Source organism: Mustela nivalis (assembly GCF_964662115.1).
Source record: "Mustela nivalis genome assembly, chromosome: 5".
Lineage (NCBI taxonomy): Eukaryota > Metazoa > Chordata > Mammalia > Carnivora > Mustelidae > Mustela > Mustela nivalis.
In genome coordinates, this window is record NC_139024.1 from 96,993,226 (window position 1) to 97,014,628 (window position 21,403).

The 21,403-nt window shown below is 39.1% G+C and overlaps 1 protein-coding gene and 1 long non-coding RNA gene across 16 annotated transcripts in view; one reads left to right on the forward strand and one right to left on the reverse strand.

Moving 5' to 3' along the window:
- The window catches only part of PKHD1 (PKHD1 ciliary IPT domain containing fibrocystin/polyductin), a 485,802-nt gene that overhangs the window by 80,508 nt on the left and 383,891 nt on the right, over positions 1-21,403 (reverse strand). The window lies entirely within an intron of this gene.
- LOC309864035 lies at positions 5,549-20,729 on the forward strand. Its single transcript, XR_014311347.1, has 3 exons — positions 5,549-5,868; positions 7,351-7,478; positions 20,592-20,729. It is a non-coding gene; the product is annotated as an uncharacterized lncRNA (long non-coding RNA).

The window sequence follows — 21,403 nt, forward strand, 5'->3', positions numbered from 1 at the left end:
CATTGAAAACAGCCAAAGCAAATGCAAGTTCAGGAAGTACAGCTTGGCGGGTAAGAGATCAGGTGTTCTAGCCAGAGAGATTTGCATTGCACTTTCTACCTGTAAAATCATGGGCAAATTACTTATCCTCTCTCTCTGACCCAGTTAACTCATTTGTAAAAGGGATTGAAAAGCTGATGGACAGAGTTACATGAAGTGACGTATGTACAGAGTCGGGAACAAACTTGTGCTAATAAATATAAGTTGCTACATTAGCCATAATCAAAAAAGGAGTAGTTTTTAAGATACTTTGCACTCTTCTTTTGCCTTTTTGGCACCATTGTCATCTCAAATCAATAACATTTGCCTTGTAGTCTGAAACAGCACCTGTTAAGTGCTGCAAGCATTCATAATTAACAGTGTTAAAAGAGACAAGTTACAGGTGAAGAAAATGCTACAATGTAGACATCCTGTCTATGATTTTAGAAAATATGTGCAAGAAAGAAATACACACACACACATACACACGTCTATAAGCAGGATGTGTATTTTTTCCACAATCAAGAAATCAATATAAACTTCCAAAATTCAAGATGGTTTCAACCCTTTCATCTAATCTTAACATTCCCCCTCATTCCTTTGGTAATACTCTCCACCCCACTCCCCCTTTCTCTCCACCTTCCAATTTCCTTTTTGCTAGCAAACGTTGCCTTCCATCTTTGACTACGGTGAAGTTCCTGGGTTAGATTAAAGGCAGGGCAGCCAACAGCCTTCTTTACAAATACAATCTGAGCATGCTCCTTCCCCAGAATGATAAACTTATCACCTCTCCAGCCCTCAGTTGGAAGCTGCAGCAGTAATTCTGTTGGATGCCAGAACTAAAATGAATGTGACTAGGCCATGCCCAGCTCTGAGCTGTGGTCGTAATGAGATTTGAATGGGAAGCCCCGGACACAATAAATCTGCGCCATATGTGACCATTTCCTGTGTCAGTTCCTTTCTCATAACCAGTGGAGACTTTTTTTTTCCCTCTCATGACCCCACACCATGACTCTGAAATCTTTCATGGCTGCTTATGGGCCTCGGGCTTTTTACAGCAGTTGTATAAATAAATGAATTTGACAGCAAACATCATAACAGTTAGCAGTAATGTGTGTTCGCCACAAGTGCCTATACTACTCACTGGAGAAATGGCAGAGGAAACAGCTTGTTTTGTTACCTAAACAAAAGTAGTTTCGTTTGACAAGTGGTGAAAGAATTAGTCAAATAAACTTGAAATCCACTAGGACTGTTTTTGCCAACTCTCCCTGCCAGTGAAATGTTCCCAGCTCCTCAATGCCCATGACTCACAAGAGATAAATTTCCCTCTTTGATTCTGAGATAAAGATCTGGGCTGGGAATACAAAACCTTTGCCTGATATTTTATATTCATCTTCTTCGCAGGGCAAGAATGTTATGTAGGGAAACTCAGGTAAGGCAAAGAGTTTCCAAAGGAACTTGTGGCAGAAAGGCCAAGGAAGGCAATTTAAAGGAAAGGGGGAGGTTGGTGACAATAATGACCCACCCCATTGATTACTTGGGGACAGCAAACTGAAGCTTATGAGGGCTTCCTTCTCTTTCATGTTTCCTTTATTTAAGAAAGGAAACTTTCTACATCAGACAGTTGCTGAAAGAAAGGTAGTTAGCATCTCCACACTCCCAGCAACATAAGTGCTGTTGTCTGTATTGGGGGAGTCTGTGGTCAATTTAGATAAGCACCAAAAAAGCACAGATTTTGCTCAGTTACATGGATTAGTTGTTTATAAGTCCTTACCTTTTTTCTGCTCCTCTACGGGAATCTCAGTAACAACTCCATTATTCTAGCTGTGAAAGAAAGATGTTATAGCTCCGTGGTTGTTCCTATGGACTCTGGTCCAAACTGCCTAGGTTTAAATCCTAGCTCTGATACTTACTCTCTGTACGATTTTAGGCAAGCAACTTATCTTCACTGTGCCTCAATTTCCACTTGTGCAAAGTGGGTATGAAGCTCATAAGGTTGCTATAAAATTAAGTGTATTTTAAAGGGCTTAGGAATATAAATGATAAATGAGGACATTATGTTAAGTAAAATAAGTCAGTCTAAAAAAATAATTACTGTATGATAATGTTTAAAAGAGGTGTTTACAAGACTCAAATTCATAAAAGCAGAGAATAGAATGATGTTTGCCAGAGGCTAAGGAGAAAGGGAAAAAAGGCTCAAAAAGTGGCTGGGTCTTAATAAGTATTGCTGTTGTCATTAGTATTATTCCGAACAAAGAAACTTGGATAACAGCCTATTTGAAAACACTAGAGCTCTTCTCTAGGATGCTTTGCTATTAGCAGCTGATCTGGGAAATAAAATTTAAAACCTGTGTGGGGAAACCATAATAGCATTTTCACCAAAGTCAATTACAATTACTTACAAGATATAGTACATCGTCAATAAAAATATCATCTGGACCTTGAAAATATTTTTTTAGATGAAGATTATTTTCACTCTTTTGAAAGTAATATTCTTTGTCATGGTCAAGTAACCATTGCCTCTAGTATCTTCTCATACTCACAAGAAGTATCACTATTTGGGGGAGTCGAGAGCCATCCCCAACTAACAGATCTTAGAGTCTATATTCTGCTGTTTTTATCTCTTTAAAATTTATTTTAATAAATAGATATCTCAATCTATTGAGTCTACTATTTATACAATAAATTCCTAATGTCTGTTTTAACTGACTGACAGTTTAAGTGGTTAAACATACATTTTTTTCTATATCTAGTCAACTATTTCTACAGAGAAAGTCAGAAATGTAAATGAATTGAATTGTGTGAAATTAAACAGATTCTTTAAGTTGTGTTCTTAGAGCAGTTCCTAAAAACAGAAAGAAGTGTGTCAACCAAAACTAAGGAACCATTTGACCTTTTAAGACAATAAAGAACCAGGAGGGAGCAAAAATGGGGTTGGCTGTGATTTAGGAAGGGTGGGTTTTGCTCGAAAACCAAATACAGAAAGTGACACCATTCCGTGGTAAAATAGGCTTAAGGGAGACTCAATATATAGTAAAACAAACTGAAAACCCCATCTCGTCATTGTTCCTGGTGTACAGGCTCTAATGCTACATCTAGAAAATGTCTCCAAAGTCAGTCTGTGAGAAAATGACTGTGCCCTTCACTATGAGGAATGTCATCTGACAAAACCCCTCCCTCTCTATGTTCCAATCCTTTCCCAGGGTCTGCTCCTAGGATGCATATCCTAGTTCACCATCAGAGTTGCAAATGTGAAGATTTCATGCAATGGATACTCCAGCTCTTCACACCCTGTACGGCCATCAAGGCTGAATAAACACAGCTGAGCAGTGTCATTTCTATTTGACTGGTCACTCCTGGTGCCTCTTAAATAACAAAGGAACACCATGACCTTGCAAAGTCTGTTTTGCTGAGTTAAAGAGAAAACTGAGGGAGCAAAGAAATTGTGAAAAAGCAGTAGTTTCATCAAACATTGTGAAGCTATGGATATAACCTGTCAAGCCTTTCTACATCATTTTCTGGGTATGTGTGTGAATACCTACACAGGCTGAGGTGATCTCAGGAAGTGAAAGGCTTGTACTTCCCCATCCTCTTATTGTTGAGTAGAATCATTAGTCATCAATTATTGAGCAGAGGAAACAAGTGTCTTTTTAAAGATATTAAAGTTAATTGAAAGAGCTGACAAAATATAAGCCATAGGACAAATCCAGCCCACTGGCTGCTGTGAATAAAATTTTATTGAAACACAGTCCATAGTCATTTGTTTACATAGTATACGCTACTGTAAACTGCACTTTGGTACCGCAATAGCAGAGTTGAGTAACTGTGACAGAAACTCTATGGACTTGAAGTTGAAGCTGGATATATTTACTGTCTGGCCCTCTATAGAAAATGTTTGTCAACACCTGCTCTAAAAGTTCAAAGTTTGTCTCTGAGGCTGTGAGCACCAAAGTACAAGATGGAGACTTATCTCTCAGCCTGGGTCCCACCAAAGACAGACAAGAAGAGTAAGCAAGAAACAGACCTTTGTTGTTTTACGGTATTGAGATTTCCAAGTTGTGCATTATGGCATCTTAACCTAGCCTACTCTGATGGATACAGCACCTTTCCTCTTGTGTATCTTTCTCTACACATACATAATATATCCTGCTTTAGGGAAGGGAACAAAAAGCATAAAAGGACTTTAATTCCCTTCCTCCCTCCTTCCTTCTTTCCTCCCTCCCTTTCCTTCCCTTCCCTTTCCTTTCCTTTCCTTTCCCTTCCCTTCCTTTCCCTTCCTTCCTTTCCCTTCCTTTCCTTTCCCTTCCTTTCCTTTCCTTCCTTTACCTTCCTTTCCCTTCCGTTCCCTTCCTTTCCTTTCCTTTCCCTTCCTTTCCTTTCCTTTCCCTTCCTTTCCTTTCCTTTCCTTTCCCTTCCTTTCCTTTCCTTCCTTTACCTTCCTTTTCCTTCCCTTCCCTTCCTTTCCTTTCCTTTCCCTTCCTTTCCTTTCCCTACCCTTCCTTTCCTTTCCCTTCCTTTCCTTTCCTTTCCCTTCCTTTCCTTTCCCTACCCTTCCTTTCCTTTCCTTCCTTTACCTTCCTTTCCCTTCCCTTCCCTTCCTTTCCTTTCCTTTCCCTTCCTTTCCTTTCCCTACCCTTCCTTTCCTTTCCCTTCCTTTCCCTTCCTTTACCTTCCTTTCCCTTCCGTTCCCTTCCTTTCCTTTCCTTTCCCTTCCTTTCCTTTCCTTTCCTTTCCCTTCCTTTCCTTTCCTTCCTTTACCTTCCTTTCCCTTCCCTTCCCTTCCCTTCCTTTCCTTTCCTTTCCCTTCCTTTCCTTTCCCTACCCTTCCTTTCCTTTCCCTTCCTTTCCCTTCCTTTACCTTCCTTTCCCTTCCCTTCCCTTTCTTTACCTTCCTTTCCCTTCCGTTCCCTTCCTTTCCTTTCCTTTCCCTTCCTTTCCTTTCCTTTCCTTTCCCTTCCTTTCCTTTCCTTCCTTTACCTTCCTTTCCCTTCCCTTCCCTTCCCTTCCTTTCCTTTCCTTTCCCTTCCTTTCCTTTCCCTACCCTTCCTTTCCTTTCCTTTCCTTTCCTTCCTTTACCTTCCTTTCCCTTCCCTTCCCTTCCTTTCCTTTCCTTTCCCTTCCTTTCCTTTCCCTACCCTTCCTTTCCTTTCCCTTCCTTTACCTTCCTTTCCCTTCCTTTCCTTTCCTTTCCTTTCCTTTCCTTTCCTTTCCTTTCCTTTCCCTTCCTTTCCTTTCCTTCCTTTACCTTCCTTTCCCTTCCCTTCCCTTCCTTTCCTTTCCTTTTCTTTCCCTTCCTTTCCTTTCCCTACCCTTCCTTTCCTTTCCCTTCCTTTCCTTTCCTTTCCCTTCCTTTCTTTTCCCTACCCTTCCTTTCCTTTCCTTTCCTTTCCTTTCCTTTCCTTTCCTTTCCTTTCCTTTCCTTTCCTTTCCTTTCCTTTCGCTTCCCTTCCCTTCCCTTCCCTTCCCTCCCCTTCCCTCCCCTTCCCTCCCCTCCCCTCCCCTTCCCTTTCGCTTCCCTTCCCTCTTCCTTCCTTTCTTCCTTCCTTCCTTCCTTCCTTCCTTCCTCTCTTTCTCTTCTTTCTATCTTTGTTTCCTTTTCTTTTCTTTCCTTTCCTTTTCTTTTCCTCAAGATAGAGGATTAGGACATGAAATGTTTGAGTTCTCATTCAATATTTGGACTGGAATTTTTCCCTTTCTAAACATAAATTTTATTCATACAGTTTATTTCAATATTTGCTTCATCTAATACCTGAACTTGTCTCACAGATCTCTACAAACCTACCTTCCTTGCCATGTAAAGATGACATTTCCTCAATATATTGTGCACAGAAGTTTACTGAAGTAATTAAGGTAAAAGATTTCTGCAAGCCCAGAAGAGACATGCTGAAGTGTTTCAGAATGAGTTCTTATGTTTGGGCTTTGGCAGTTCTAATATAGGTAAAAAACGCATACAGCTGTCTCTACTTTTGCTATGTCCAGATCTTCTCCTTTGGAGGAGAAAAAAAATGGTCCATTTTTTGGCAGAAATAGCACAGTCTCTTTCAGCCTCACAGAAAGGCAAGTTGACTGGACAGTCTGCCAATGATACGATTTTTGGAAGGAGGAAGTGATGGAGGACATCATGAGTGCATCGTGTTCCTGGTGAGCCATTAAAGGGAAAGAAAGCCAAGGGGTATCTTGCCAAGATTAGTGCTGTGATCTAACGGACAGGGACACAGTTTGAAGATGGCAATTCCAATGTATTTTCTTCCTACTACAAATGACCATGGACAACAGACCACCATGCACCTCAGTTTCTTTATCATATGATACAAAGCAATATACATGGATAGTTACCTATAAAGAGATTGCATAAAAGTTAACTGCACTAATGTCTATGAAATACAGCAAGGGAAAGAGAATTGAAGGAGGAGGCAGTCACCGAAGCAATCTGCTCATGGAGGCCAATACCTGCAAGCCAGAAGGGAACATGGATGGCAAGCATGATCAATTAACCAGGCATCATTCAGTCATTTGAACAAATGATTTATTAAGATTTTTACAAATAAGTTATTGAGCCAGGGGATCCCAGGGATGCTAATTCCACATCATCTTTCAAGTTCAATGGCTCCCCTTAAAAATGGGTACAATGCAATTCAGCAAGGTGAAGGGGTTTTAAAGACATTTTGAAACTCAACTTGGAGGAACAAAACATAGCTAGACTACTTAGATGCACAACAGGCACCAAACTTCCAGACACAATGGCTTATTTGTGGCCAGGGCTCTACGAACTAGAGGCAAAGTAGTGTTATAAGAACAGCTACTGCAAAATACATCTGTAGATGCCGGCCAAACATTACCTACAGATTTGACATGAGAAAAAAATAACTGATGAGCAAAATTTTAGTTCTACTCAACTATATATAAGATTTAAAAACTATTAACAGTTTGTACTATGTTTACATGTGCTATGGTTTACATGTAGGGATACTTCAAGATGAACTCTTAATTTGGATAAAGTCTGGTATAGAATCAGGAAATCCATAGTCATTCTATGTATTAACTTAGCTTCTTGAATCTTTGTAAATTCTTGGGGAAGGGAGAGTGATGAGAGAAAACAGGAAATGAGTATCATTTTCTAGCTTCTTCATTGTATAGTTCTGCCATTTTAAGCACTGATTCAACTCTATATTTTGAGCACTTATCATTATGCTGATAGTGATCTAGACTCTAGAAATATGTAGCTAAAAATAAAAGAAGAGTCACAATGCTTGCCTTCATGGAACTTATGTAGAGTCAAGTTTCTAGTTTAAAAATATGCCTTCTAAAAAAAATATATGCCTTCTTTTTCAGAGTGAAACTCCTGAGCAATCTGAGTACAAATATCTGCCTTACTCATCTTGGCAACTTTTGCTCTTGTCCCAGTGCCTCAGACAGTCAGAGGGAAGAAATATCAAAATTCTGTGTGTCCTCTACAACAGGTACTACAAGAGTCATTCAATGTGTCTCATTTTACTTAGTCATCATGCCAAGCTGAGAAGTACATTTTTATCACCTCCTTTTTCCAAATAAGGAAACTGGACTTGCAGCTGGTTATAGAGGACCCCAAAATGGCAGAGGCAAACCCGAAGCAGCCTAGATCCCTGAGTCACCACCAGGAGCACAGCTGCCACAGGAGCCACTCAGTCTTCTTTAGGCTGAGATTGGGGTTGGGGGGAATTGTCCTTTTTTTTGAACAATTGAGATTTGAGGGTTATCTGCTAACTGGAGTTAGTTACTCTATCACACAATATCCATGTTTTATATCAGCAAATGAGTAAGTACACAGACATGAAGAACAAACAAGGCTATGGTCCAAGTTGGTTTAGAAGCAGTATCAAGAGGAAAGGCTGAATGCCCTTTCTAACCTAGACTATACCTACCGTTTAAGTAGAGGCTCCATTTAGGGACACCTGGGTGCTCTGTTGGTTAAGCATCTGCCTTTGGCTCAGATCACGATCCTGGGGTCCGGTGATCAAGCCCTGCATTGGGCTCCCTACTCAGCAGAAAGTCTGCTTCTCTCTCTGTCCCTGACCCTGCTTGTGTGCTCTCTCTCAAATAAAAAAAATTTAAAAGTGGAGGCTCCCTTTAGTGAAAGTGTTGCTCTCTCTTGGAAGTTCACTGAGAACTGGCTACAGACGAATTTGCCCTCTAGGTGATCTCTGCTCGGTGTCCAGCTCAAAACAAATTGGGGGGCCCTTAAAGACAGCTAAAAATTCAGTTTCACTAAGATCTGGAATACAAGAACGCAAGCAGCATACTGCATGTCAACAAAGTCAGAAACTACAATCAAAGGGCAGGTGCATACTTATAATTCCTTAGGGATAGCTCATGTGCTTCCAATTGTACCTGATATGTGTCAAAGGCCAATTTGCATCCAGTAAAATACATTAAGTTAGTTATATGAGCTTTGTGTTTACAGAAATTCACACATTAGGTCAAAAGCAAAATCAGACCATATCCACCATTGGGGAGTTTATCATTCCACCAACTACAAAATTCTTTTTGCTTGGAATCAAGGCTGATTTCTTTTGTAATAGAGAGTTTTCCAGATAAAACTAGCCACTGGTCTTTCAAGAATGGTTTTATAGGTTAATAAGAGCTGCCTCCTGAGAAAAACTACATCCATAATGCATCTGGCCAGTTCTTTGGTGCCATTCAAATTATTAGGGGTAAGAGTGGGAGAATTCCTTCCCTGTCCTCTGAGACGATCATTTTATGCCCCAAAGCTTCAACCTCATTATTCTTATCTTAGGGCATAATTACAATGTTATTATTGGTCATAAAATTAACCAGATTTTCCTCTCTTTTCTTTTCCTCTTCAGCATTTGACTTCCTGACCTCCCCCAACAGAAAAGTCTATGGACTGATTATATGCTAAGTGTAGAAGTATTTCCTTTTATTTGTTTAAAATTTTCCCACTGTTAATTTCATTGAGAGCATACTGGTTCTCATATGAAATGAGGTAAAGAAAAAAATACAAGGATTTTTACCACTCTTGTAAAATGTGAACATTTTTATTCCTAGATCTCAATGCTTTTGAGACTGTTCACTTTTGTTACTTTATGTTCCAGAAATCCTGCTCTCCATTTACATCAACCTGTGGGTACATGGTTCACCTTACAACTTGAGATCCTTGAGATCCTTTGCCAATTGCCCCCCTTGTACTCTGTGCAGACTTCAGAGTAACTTCTTTGTCCTAGCTAACCAAAATAGCAGAAACATTTTACTTCTAGGGCTGGTGCCTGTCTGTGGTAGTGGCTGCTACAGTAATGTCTTAGGAAAGATTACAAAACCATATAAGGACTCAGTAGCAAAGTGCTATGGTCAATTAGCAGTCTACTGGGGTGAGGAGTGGTATATACAGTGGAGTCTTAACAAAACTTGCTGTCAGGACAAACACCACTGTATCTGTTATACAAACACCTCTTATGTATTATGTAAGCTTTCCGTGTTCACATATCCAAATTCTATGCATAGTCCATTATCCAGATTTCTGTCCAAATTCCATCACCAATCCACATCTGATATTTTTTAAGCTCCTTTTAAATTTGTTATTTATTTTTATTATTTTTTAAAGTATTTTATTTATTTGAGAGAGAGAGAGAGAGAGAGGGCATGAACTGGGGAGGGAGGGGCAAAGGGAGAGGAAGAGAGAGAACCTTAAGTAGGCTCCATGCCCAGCATGTGATCCCAACATAGGGCTTGATCTCATATCCCTGAGATTATGACCAGCCCTGAAATCAAGAGTTGGATGCTTAACTGATGAGCCACAGAAGCTCCCCAAAGGTGTATATTTAAAATCTGTAAGGAAATCTCTCTAAAAATGCTTTCCAAAATGTACTGCCTATCTAGGTTGCCATATGTCTCTCAAGTATCAGATATGAGTTTTCTCAGACACTCCATTTTCCCTTCATTTTCAGAAAAGCTGATGCTCTTAGCTTCCTAAAATCCTAATACCACAAATGAACATATAAGCTATCTCATTGCACAAAGTGAATGAGAAGGAGAGAGACAAACAGAAGCAAGGTAGAAATAGATGATAGTATTCCCAAGACTTCCCCTCCATAGAGAGGAATGAATTAAACATGAGGCAAGAAAGTCACTAAGTTTGGTGCAGGATTTCATCAGATTGTCTGAATTGCAACAATAAGGTAAAAGGAGGAGAAAACTTTACATTTGTATTGTACCTTTTAATACCCAAATAATTATAACTTCTGCTATTATATGCAAATATAGATCTCTTTAAGTAACAGATACATTGTATGCATTACATATTTTTCAAATGAAGAGGCTGATGCTCAGAGACGTTAAATAACCATAGACACCTATCTCCTCAGTGGCACAGTGAGCATCTGAAGTCATATTTTAGTTGCCATTCCATGTACTTTGCCACCATTCTACCTACCATCATTCGCCCTTCACAATAGCTATAAAAGATAGATACAGGAAAGTATTTCCCTTTGCCTGATGAAAAAACTGAGTTTCAGATAGTTTAGTACTTGCCAAAGATACCGTGAATTGATCAGATATACTATTCTGACAGCTTAGTCCAATAATCTTGCCGCAACCTGATGGTCTTTGTGTTGGCTATAAAACTAATGTTTTACCCAATAGTCGCCCAAAGCCACACAAATAGTGGGTGAACTTAAGAATGAAAAAATCAACTTGATTCTGTCATCTCCAAAGTGACCCTGAAATTATTTTTATATTTTCAAACATGTGCATTAATACTCAAAACATTTTTAATTAGAACATAGAGGGTAACTGAACTATCAGACCGAATTCTATAAATAGTATTGCCTTGAGGTCCATCCACTTGAATTAACCAAAAAGCACCACTAATTAGCTAGACTTAAACAAGGGCTGGTGTTAGGCAATGTGACCTTTTTATGTCACATATCAGCGGGATTACATTTTTCTCTCTGATATACAAGTCATTGGTCATAGAAGGCTGCCAGAATTTGACACCATAGATTTATCTGATGAAGTGTGTAGGAAGTGTGTATATTGGTTTGTTAATTTCCAAGCACTATCTAGAGTCATTTTGTAATAGTGTGTCCTCCTTTACCGTGTTTTAAGTATATAACTGTATAGTTAATTAAACACAGCTCCATATAGAAAAAGGGGGAATTGTGTTCTACTACCACTTTTACCAAAATCCACTGGTTTTTTTTTTTAAGATTTTATTTATTTATTTGAGAGAGAGAGAGGGAGGGAGCATGCATGATTGAGGAGATAGCAGAGGGAGGGGAAAAGAAAGAATCCAAGCAGACTCCAGGCTGAGCACAGAGCCCAATGTGGGGCTTGATCTCAGGATCCTGAGATCATAACCTGAACCAAAATCAAGAGTTTCCAGCTTAACCAACTGAACCTCCCTGGGCATGCCCCCATCCCCCAAATCCACTGTTCTTAAATAAGTTGCCTTAGTTTTCAGAACTTCAAACTTACCATCGAAATCTATTTAGATTAGACTAAATAAGTTATCATCGAGATCCAATTCAACATTCAGCATGAGAATGATTTTATCACTTAGAAACCATGCCGTTAGTCCCCACTCTAATTCCTGGACCCTGGCCCTTTCATTTCTCCAACTCTGCCATCTTAAAAAAGAAAACTCATCTCTCCAATACAACCTTCTGCTTTTTGATTTTAAAAAAGTTTGTATTTGTATATGTTCCTGCTCTATCTGTTCCCTTACTTCACTGATACTTGAGTCTTGGTCCACCAGCCTTCTCCTGACTTCCTTCCTTTACTCATCTAGGGGCTGTTTCCTTCCATCACTGCCTTGGACCCTCTCTCTCATCAGTATTCTCTAATGTCCCATTCTTTCATTTTTCATTCTCTGTCGATGTCCACATATAAAATCCTTGATTTGGCAAAGCTCTGTATCCACTTCCATCCCTTTTACTCCTGGGAACTCTAAGAAGTCTATTGAAAATCAGATAATTAAAAAGAAGAAAACACTGTATAACTGTGAACTGGTCATTTGGTGCTATCACAAATACTTTATCTCCAACCTCCATCAAACCTTCCATGTTAATCAGCCCATCTTCCATTCATCTCTAGTACAAGTGTTCTGTTTTTTTGTTTTGTTTTGTTTTTTGTTTTTTCAAGAATTTATTCATTTATTTGACAGAGAGAGATCACAAGTAGACGAAGAGGCAGGCAGAGAGAGAGATAGGGAAGCAGGCTCCCTGCTGAGCAGACAGCCTGATGCGGGACTCGATTCCAGAATCCTGAGATCATGATTTAAGCCGAAGGCAGCGGCCTAACCCACTGAGCCACCCAGGCGCCCCACAAGTGTTCTGTTTAAGGCTTTGGTGTTCCCTAGCTTTCTACCTGCATGACCAAGTCATGGACTTCACAAATACGTTTGCGGACATGGAGAATTAATCCTCCCACTTTTCTCCTGATGTTTTCAAATATTCACTCTTTCTTATCTCCTTCTCATCTAACTCAAAGAAATGGATATCTTTCTTATTTCCGAAGCTAACCTCTACATGGGTGAACTCATCCCTGTCTCCTTCTGCTTGAACACTACAAATTAGCCTAATCAATCACTGTCTGTTTCTTAGATCTTAAAAGTTCTTATAAAGCATGCATAAGTTTCCCATATTATAAACACCACCTTTCTTTCTTTCCCTTTACTCTCAAGTTCCTCAAAAAGATAGGTTTTCTTTTTCTTCTGATTTATCTTACTTATTATTTTGTTTTTCTCATCTTTTAGACAAGTCTCCATCTCTTGAAGTCTACATGTTGTCCCCATCACTCTACCAATGCTACTGCCTGGGATGGTACTAGAAGCCTGAGCTTCAGGTCCAGTTCTAAGGCACAGTTGCTTTTTTTCTGATTTAATCACATTTGACATAATTACAGCCTTTGTTAATTGCTGTTCCTGAGAGGCTCTCTTGCCTTAATTTCTAGGACATCATTATCTCCTGTTTCTCCCTTACCTCTGCTCCTCCTTAACTGTTATCATTTTATTGGGTGCCCCCGCTTCATTCAACCTTTTAAGGAAAGATGTTCTTTAGGATTTAGTGCTTTGCTTCCTTCTCCCAACAAATATGCCCCCTGTACAAGCTCACACACACAAGAAAGATGGAGAGAGAGAAAGAGGCACAGACAGACAATAGAGAGACAGAGAATATAAAAAAGAAACAGAAAGCATGAAAGACCAAGAAAGAAACAGATATTATAGAGAGAGATAGAAAGACAGAAGGACAGAGACAGAGAGCATGAGTGGGAGAAAGAACAAATCAATTCATATGCTAATGGGCCCTAAACTCATAATCTCTCCTGAATGACAACACCAGAGCATCAACTACCCTCTCTTCTAGGGCATTTCACACACATCTCCAATGTACCCACTTGCCCACAGCCCCTCCATACTTCAAGAGAAACCATGTGTGCTCAAACCTACTTACTTCAGAAATGATTAGATTTAAGAGACCCACAAAGTCAATAGCTTACTTATTCCTTCTCATATAGGTAAGTTTATGAGGAGAGGTTCCAAGAGAGAGGCTTCTAACACTGAAGCACAGAGCACATCCCTGACACTGCATGGAGAGGTCATACAAGGTTTGTAGCAAGTCTAACCTAGCAAGCCTCTGTTATTTTTATCTTCATCTAAAGATGTAGAGACCAATTAAAAAGAAGTTCAGAAATCTGCCGAACAAGTAAGTGATAGAGATAGGGATCCCACCGAGCCCATGCCTCTGTGCCACAGAGGCATACTCTTACTCCCACTTCACAGATGAGGGAGATGAGGCATACATGGCTTAAGCATCTTTTCCATTTTTCAGTAGCTTGAGGAAAGTGAACACTAGGCAGTCTGTTCCAAAGCCCATGTCCTTGACCTCTAAGCTGTACTCTGTTGCTATGTAAGCACTTTGCGTGTTTCTGCAAGCAGCACCAAGTGTTGGTGCTGCGTCCCTTTCTTCACTAGCACAACCACACCACCTGGCTTTGTCCCAATAATTAATTGCCTTGCTGTTACCATACTTATTTTTTCTTTCTCCTCCTCCCTGTTCTGGCATATTAGTTGATAATGTCTGCAAATGTTTTCTTTCTCAGTCCCCCCAGAATCCTACCACATGTTTCATCCTGAATAATCTAATTTTACCAATCATTTTGCAAGCTACACACAAACTCTATCATAAAAAATAATTCCTTGAACCATTACCACTCTCTCCATATAGCCTTCTAAGTTTGGAGTGACCATGTAACTTATTGTTTAAACCAAGACACTTGGAGAGTAGCCCTATTCCAGCAAGTATGGACTTGGGTTGTCCTGGGCAAATAGGAGTTATGGTTGCCTCAATTTAGACCCACAGAAGACTCGATACAGCTGCACAGCCACGTTGTTGACTTAAGGGATTTCCTAGCTACAGCTTCCCACTGACAATGACATCATAGCTTCGTCCAATAGCACTGACTACACAAGAACTGGAATTCTGCTGGGCCCTTCCAATAACAACAAGCACAAAGAAAACAATCTTGCCAAAATTTTAAAACAGCAAACGAAGAATAAAAGAATATGATTTAAGGCTCTAAGTCTATATAACCAATGGCAAGTAGACAGAACTGAATAAAAATGGACTTAAAAGTATTTAGTAATATTTCTTTAAATCAGCAGGGTTTAAAGAACAGAGACCTTACGTCTTAAAGTCTTTCCAATAAAATCCTTGGTTTAATCTCATTGAAAACACTCATTTCTTGTTAAACAAACATTATCTAATGAACAAAGGATTTTCACAAAATCCCTTCATATCTTGTTATTCTCAAGTATAAATTAAAGCTTTTAACTCCTCTTTTTAATGCAACCTCAGTCTCAACCCTCTAACCTTTCTCTATAGCATTTAATATTGTTATTTCTGAAAGATAAATACCAACCTGCCAAAGTAAGGATATAAAATGAAATCTTAAAGTGTATAATCTATTATATTATTGGTGATCAATATATTCCCCTTATATTTTTATTTTTAGGGTTCCCCTTAATTTTAGGGTTCATTTCTATAGTTCTTCAGCTTGAACCAATGTTACATTTACCTGAGTCTCAGAAACTGATACTCAACAACATTCTTTCCCAAGGCTATGAAATTGCTAACTGATGGCTACTTATTATCATTGGTTTAAAACAATAACACTGTGGATAGATGTGTGCATCTCTGGGCAATACACTAATTACAGATTCTTGGGTTTTATAGAGACTATAATGTGCACAAGATTCTGCTATGGAACCGTGAACTCTAGAATGGAAATCTTAATTCCTTCTCTTTCCTGCCTTACTATCTTGTATCTGCTGTACATCTGGATGTGAAGAATAGAAGAAAAATGGCACAAGCCCAAGGTGAAATTGTGAAATCGGAAAAGTTTGCCTCTGATGGCCTTTTGGTTCTTGGAAAAACAACCTCTCCTACTTTTGACAACAAGCACAAAAATACCCTCTATTCCTACAGAAGAAGAAAGAATCCTTTATCCTTTTTGAATTTTGATGAAAACTTGTTTTAATAAGCTAGCAGTCCCAGTTTCCATTTACAAGTTTGAACTTTTAAACTCTCCAGTAGATTTAAAAATCTATCGTCAAGTAAAGAAATGATAAGCACCAAGTTTCAGGCAGTACTATGATTTTTAGAAAGGGATCTTTCCTAGTCTGCAAACTCTTAGGATTCCAAAGGCTGATCTGAAGCCAGTTCTGCTTTAAGAATTTGGCAGGGATGAACAGACACGAAAGGAGCCAAGAAAGGTTGCTGGTCTATACACAAGCCCATAGATGCATTATTGATCTCCAGGAAAGGAGAGAATGGGGCAGATAATTTTAGAAGACTAGCTCTCAGGAGCAGCATAGCAAGATTCATAAAATCCCCTTGACTAAACAAAAATCTGCCCAAATATCCTGAAAGTGGTTTTCTTTAGTCCCAAAACAAAGACTGAGACCCCATCCTGTCCCCTATGCATTCTTCCCTAGACAGCTAATTATTTATTTAAATTATTTTCTGGTCAAGACATCTGACTATTGGGGCATCTGGGTGGTTCAGTGGGTTAAAGTCTCTGCCTTCGGCTCAGGCCATGATCCTAGGGTCCTGGGATGGAGCCCCCCATCTGGCTCTCTGCTCAGCAGGGAGCCTGCTTCCTCCTCTCTCTCTTCCTGCTTCTCTGCTTACTTGTGGTCTCTGTCTGTCAAATAAATACATAAAATCTTGAAAAAAAGAAAGACATCTAACTATTGACTATCTCCTTATAAAGAGTGTATTTTCAAGATCCAGAAGTCAGAGAGAGAAAGAGAGAAATCAAAAGGATTTCCTGCTCCCAAATCCTTCAAGTTTAAAGATCAAACAGCTACACAGAGAATTACCAAACTAGAAGATTAGAAACAAAACCGAGAACTGCAGCCCTGGAGAACCATCCTGGGAGCCAGGGAACCCCAGCTAGTGATGAGGACCCCAGAAACTGTGTGTCCTTGATAGGAAGAGATGAGGAAAAACTGATGACTGATCCTTGCAAACTAAGAGAATTAAATCCCTGATAGAGAGGAGAGGAAAACAATGCTTATGCGCACAGGTTAAAATACTATACTGGTAATAGTCCTCTTAATGAGCTGTGTTCCATGTGTGACTAATCAAACATGCTACAAAATAATTATAATGCATATCATGATGTTTGTGTTACATTAACAGTGCTTTGCAATTTGCTTGATTACAATAATACTCTCCCTCTATGCCCTGACTCTGATTTGAGAAGTCCCTTGTGAAAATCACCTCAATGTATATTCTGTACCTGCCATATTCAAGGCAATGTGCTCAATGTTAAAACAAAATTTTCTTCATTTTATGGAGTGTGGTTACTTATCCTTGGCACTACTGACATATTGGACTAGATCAGTTCTCTGTTGCAGAGTCTGTACCGTGCTCTGTAGGACATTTAGCAATATCCCTGTTCTCTGCCCAATAAATGCCCGTAAGTACCCTTCCTCCAGACTCCCATTGTCACAACCAAAGATGTCTCCAGATTTGCCAAACATTCCCTGGAGGGCAAAGTTATCTCAGTTGAGAAGTCACTACTGTAGAAAGATTCTCTATATGCCTGATCCTTAGATTACTTCCTGTTCATGTAACATAGCTGCCTTTTTAAAATTTTTTTTAATTTTTTAAAATTTAACATATAATGTATTATTAGCCCCAGGGGTACAGGTCTGTGAATCGCCAGGTTTACATACTTCACAGCACTCACCATAGCACGTACCTTCCCCAATGTCCATAACCCAACCACCCTCCCCCTACCCCCCCGACCCCCAGCAACCCTCAGTTTGTTTTCTGAGATTAAGAGTCTCTTATGGTTTATCTTCCTCCTGATCCCACCTTGTTTCATTTATTCCTTTCCTACCCCCCAAACCCCTCACCCTGCCTCTCAACTTCCTCATATCAGGGAGATCATATGATAATTGTCTTTCTCTGCTTGACTTATTTCACTAAGCATAATACCCTCTAGTTCCATCCACGTTGTCGCAAATGGCAAGATTTCATTTCTTTTGATGGCTGCATAGTATTCCATTGTATATATATACCACTTCTTCTTTATCCATTCATCTGTTGATGGACATCTACGTTCTTTCCATAGTCTTAGCCACCTTCTTACCAAGTTCTTATAAATTTTTTTATTGAGATTTTTTAATGTATTTATTTGACAGACAGAGATCACAAGTAGGCAGAGAAGCAGGCAGAGAGGAAGGGAAGCAGGCGCCCCGCTGAGCAGAAAAGTCTGATGTGGGGCTCTATCCCGGAACCCTGGGATCATGACCTGAGCTGAAGGCAGAGGCCTCAACCCACTGAGCCACCCAGGCACCCCTCAAGTTCTTAACCTCAGCTAGAACTCTGCTTCTAAACAACAACAAATATTCTCACTGAGTAGAATGCCTATATTCCAATGCAGGGGTGTTTGCAGAAGAGTTTCTTTTGCCTGGCATTTATTAAAAAAAAAAAAAAATCTTCATTAGAAAGCTGTAGATGCTAAATAAGTTGCTACTGGCCCCAAAACAGTGCCTGTACATTTAATCTACCTAGGAGATGGGAAGGCAGAAAAGGACCAAATTATATTCGCCAATTAAACTGTTTCATTTTTTTTTAAAGATTTTATTTATTTATTTGACAGAGAGAGATCACAAGTAGGCAGAGAGGCAGGCAGAGAGAGAGAGAGGAGGAAGCAGGCTCCCTGCTGAGCAGAGAGCTCGATGTGTGGCTTGATCCCAGGACCCTGGGATCATGACCTGAGCTGAAGGCAGAGGCTTTAACCCACTGAGCCACCCAGGTGCCCCTAAATGGTTTCATTCTTAAGGAATCAATATATCAGAGAGAAAATGGCAAAAAGTAACTAAAAACTTATCAGTCTGATAACTCCTGGGAAGAGTTGGAGAAGATGTTCTGAGACCATAGTACATAAAACAACGAACAGGGCGCCTGGGTGGCTCAGTGGGTTAAGCCGCTGCCTTCGGCTCGGGTCATGATCTCAGGGTCCTGGGATCGAGTCCCACATCGGGCTCTCTGCTCAGCAGGGAGCCTGCTTCCTCCTCGCTCTCTGCCTGCCTCTCTGCCTGCTTGTGATCTCTCTCTGTCAAATAAATAAATAAAAATCTTAAAAAAAAAAAATTAAAAAAATAAAAAAATAAATAAATAAAATAAAAATAAAAATAAACAACGAACAGTCATATTACCAATATAGACCGGCTTATTTGCTTTTCATCTTATAAACTATGGGACTTTGAATGTATAAAATCCATTAAATGAGATAGAAATTGTATATAGTAGTTTTTGCAGCCTTGTAATAGAGTAGAAAATCAAATGCTTGAGAATTAGATCAAGTGTATCACATCATTTCCTGTTATTTGGGATCTCAGCAGTATCATCAAATAGTTAAAATAAAGTTAGCTTTTAAAAAATATAAAAGCACTTAGTTGTATTATAATGTTTCTCTTTAACCCAGCTTTCTCATTTACATCTCAGCAATGAGAATCAACAGTATTTGAAACAATGGTCAATGCTTTATAAGGAAGATTTAAATGTCCCTCAAAAGCATCAGATAATTACCTAAGCCAGAAGCAAGATGTTAGACTAGGCAGACTAATGATGTGATCTAGGATGGTAATTCCCATGGTTCTTAAGGAGCATGAACATCAATCATTTAATAAATACGTGGTTTCCATTGGACTCCAGACTGGGTGAAAAAAAAGAAAATCTCAGCAGTGAGAAAATTGCCCAAGTTTTCCTGGCATATCAATATGCATGTCCCTTAAAGCAAGGCTATGTCTAACATAACACATTTCTAATCTTTCTTTCAAATTCTGTTATATTAATTAATGCCAGAATAAACACCAGAGGGGGAAATCTACATAACTGGGCAACAAAGTGATGGGTTCAAACAAGATTCCACAACTTTGCTTCAGATTTTGAATAATTATAGGAGAGTTTCCTTTTTGAAAGTAGTATTTTATGTCTTCTTGAAAAAATTATTCTAGGGGCATCTGGATGATTCAGTTGGTAGAGCATGCGATTCTGTCTCAAGGTTCTGAGTTCAAACCCGTCACCGGGTACAGAGTTTAATTTAAAAAAATAATTTAAAAAATTATACTATAGGGCACCTGAGTGGCTCAGTGGGTTAAGCATCTGCCTTTGGCTCAGGTCATGATCCCAGAATCCTGGGATCGAGTCCCACATCAGGCTCTCTGCTCAGCGGGAAGTCTGCTTCTCCTTTACACTTCCCCCTGCTCCTGATCTCTCTCTCTCTTTCTAAAATAAATAAGTAAAATCTTGAAAAAATAAATAAAAACTTTAAAAAATTATATTATAGCTGACTTTCTACCTTTCCACCTCTCAGAAAACTAGCCCATGGCTTTCAAAACCCACAGTCTCTAGTTGTATTGTGTCTGAGAATTTACCACCTGACCATTAAGTAAGTCTCAGTTGTTTAAACAATTACCTAAATTTTATGAGATGAGAGATTTTATTATTTTACTTTTTTTTAAGATTTTATTTATTTATTTGACAGACAGAGATTACAAGTAAGCAGAGAGGCAGGCAGAGAGGAGGAAGCAGGCTCCCTGCTGAGCAGAGAGCCCGATGCGGGGCTCGATCCCAGGACACTGGGATCATGACCTGAGCCGAAGGCAGAGGCTTTAACCCACTGAGTCACCCAGGCGCCCCCTTATTTTACTTTTAAAATTATCATATGGTGGCTTTTTTTATTCTGGCGATCATTTACATGGAGTTCAATAATGTATCCACAATTAAGATACAAAACAATTACTTCATGCTCCCCAAATGCTCTGTGCTATACCATTTGTAGTGGTATTCTTAACCATACTCAGACCTCTGGCAACCACGACTGACCTTTCCTTTGGCTTTCTAGTTTTCTTTTTTCGAGAATATCATGTACTTGAAATCATACAATATGTAGTCTCTTCATATGGTGTCTCTTACTCCCACAGGTCTTTGAGGATTATCTCTCTACATGTATTAATATCAATAGATATCAATAATTTGTTCTTTTTTACTTCTGAGTAGGAGTCCATTGGATGGATATACCATGGCTTGTTTTATCCGTGCCACTGTTAGAGGACAGTGTTTCCAGCTTCTGACCACCACAAATCAAGCTGTTCTGAACATCTGCCTCTGGGATTTAGTGGGAACATAAACTTTCATTTCTCTAGGGTAAGTGACCAGAAGTAGGATTGCTGGGGAATACGTTAAGTAAATGTATGACTTCATAAAAAACTGCCAATCTGTTTTCCAGAGTATCTCCATAGTTTTGCTCCTACCAGCAGTGTATGTGAGTTCCATTGGCTCCAAATCCTTTCCAACACTTGGAACTCTAGGTTGATGGTTTCCATCTAAGAATGCTAGAATGACTTTATTAAAAAATAACTTTATCAACTGCTATAAGATAGTATATGTTTACTATAAAGCAACTAGCTCTCCAGTTAGGAAATAGTATTATTTCCTAGTAGAAGTAGAAGTACTTTGATATCAAACATTGGAAACCATAACACAATGTTGCATTCCAACTATAAGATCTTCTAAAATCGTACTATGTAATTTGTCAGGAGAGCTTTAATTCTCCTGAACTACTTATTTTATTCTTTTTGTGTTTATCATAACTATAAAGATGGCCTCTGTACTGTTGAAGCTGCTGTAAAGACCAGAACCACATTATTAGTGCGACAAATATTTGGTAAGAGCTATTTTCTGAGGAGTAGTCATAGATAGGACAGACTTGGCTTCTGTTCTCATGAGGTATATATATACACCTCATGAGGACAGAATATATATATATTATATATATATATATAATATATATATAAGAGCTATTATCTGAG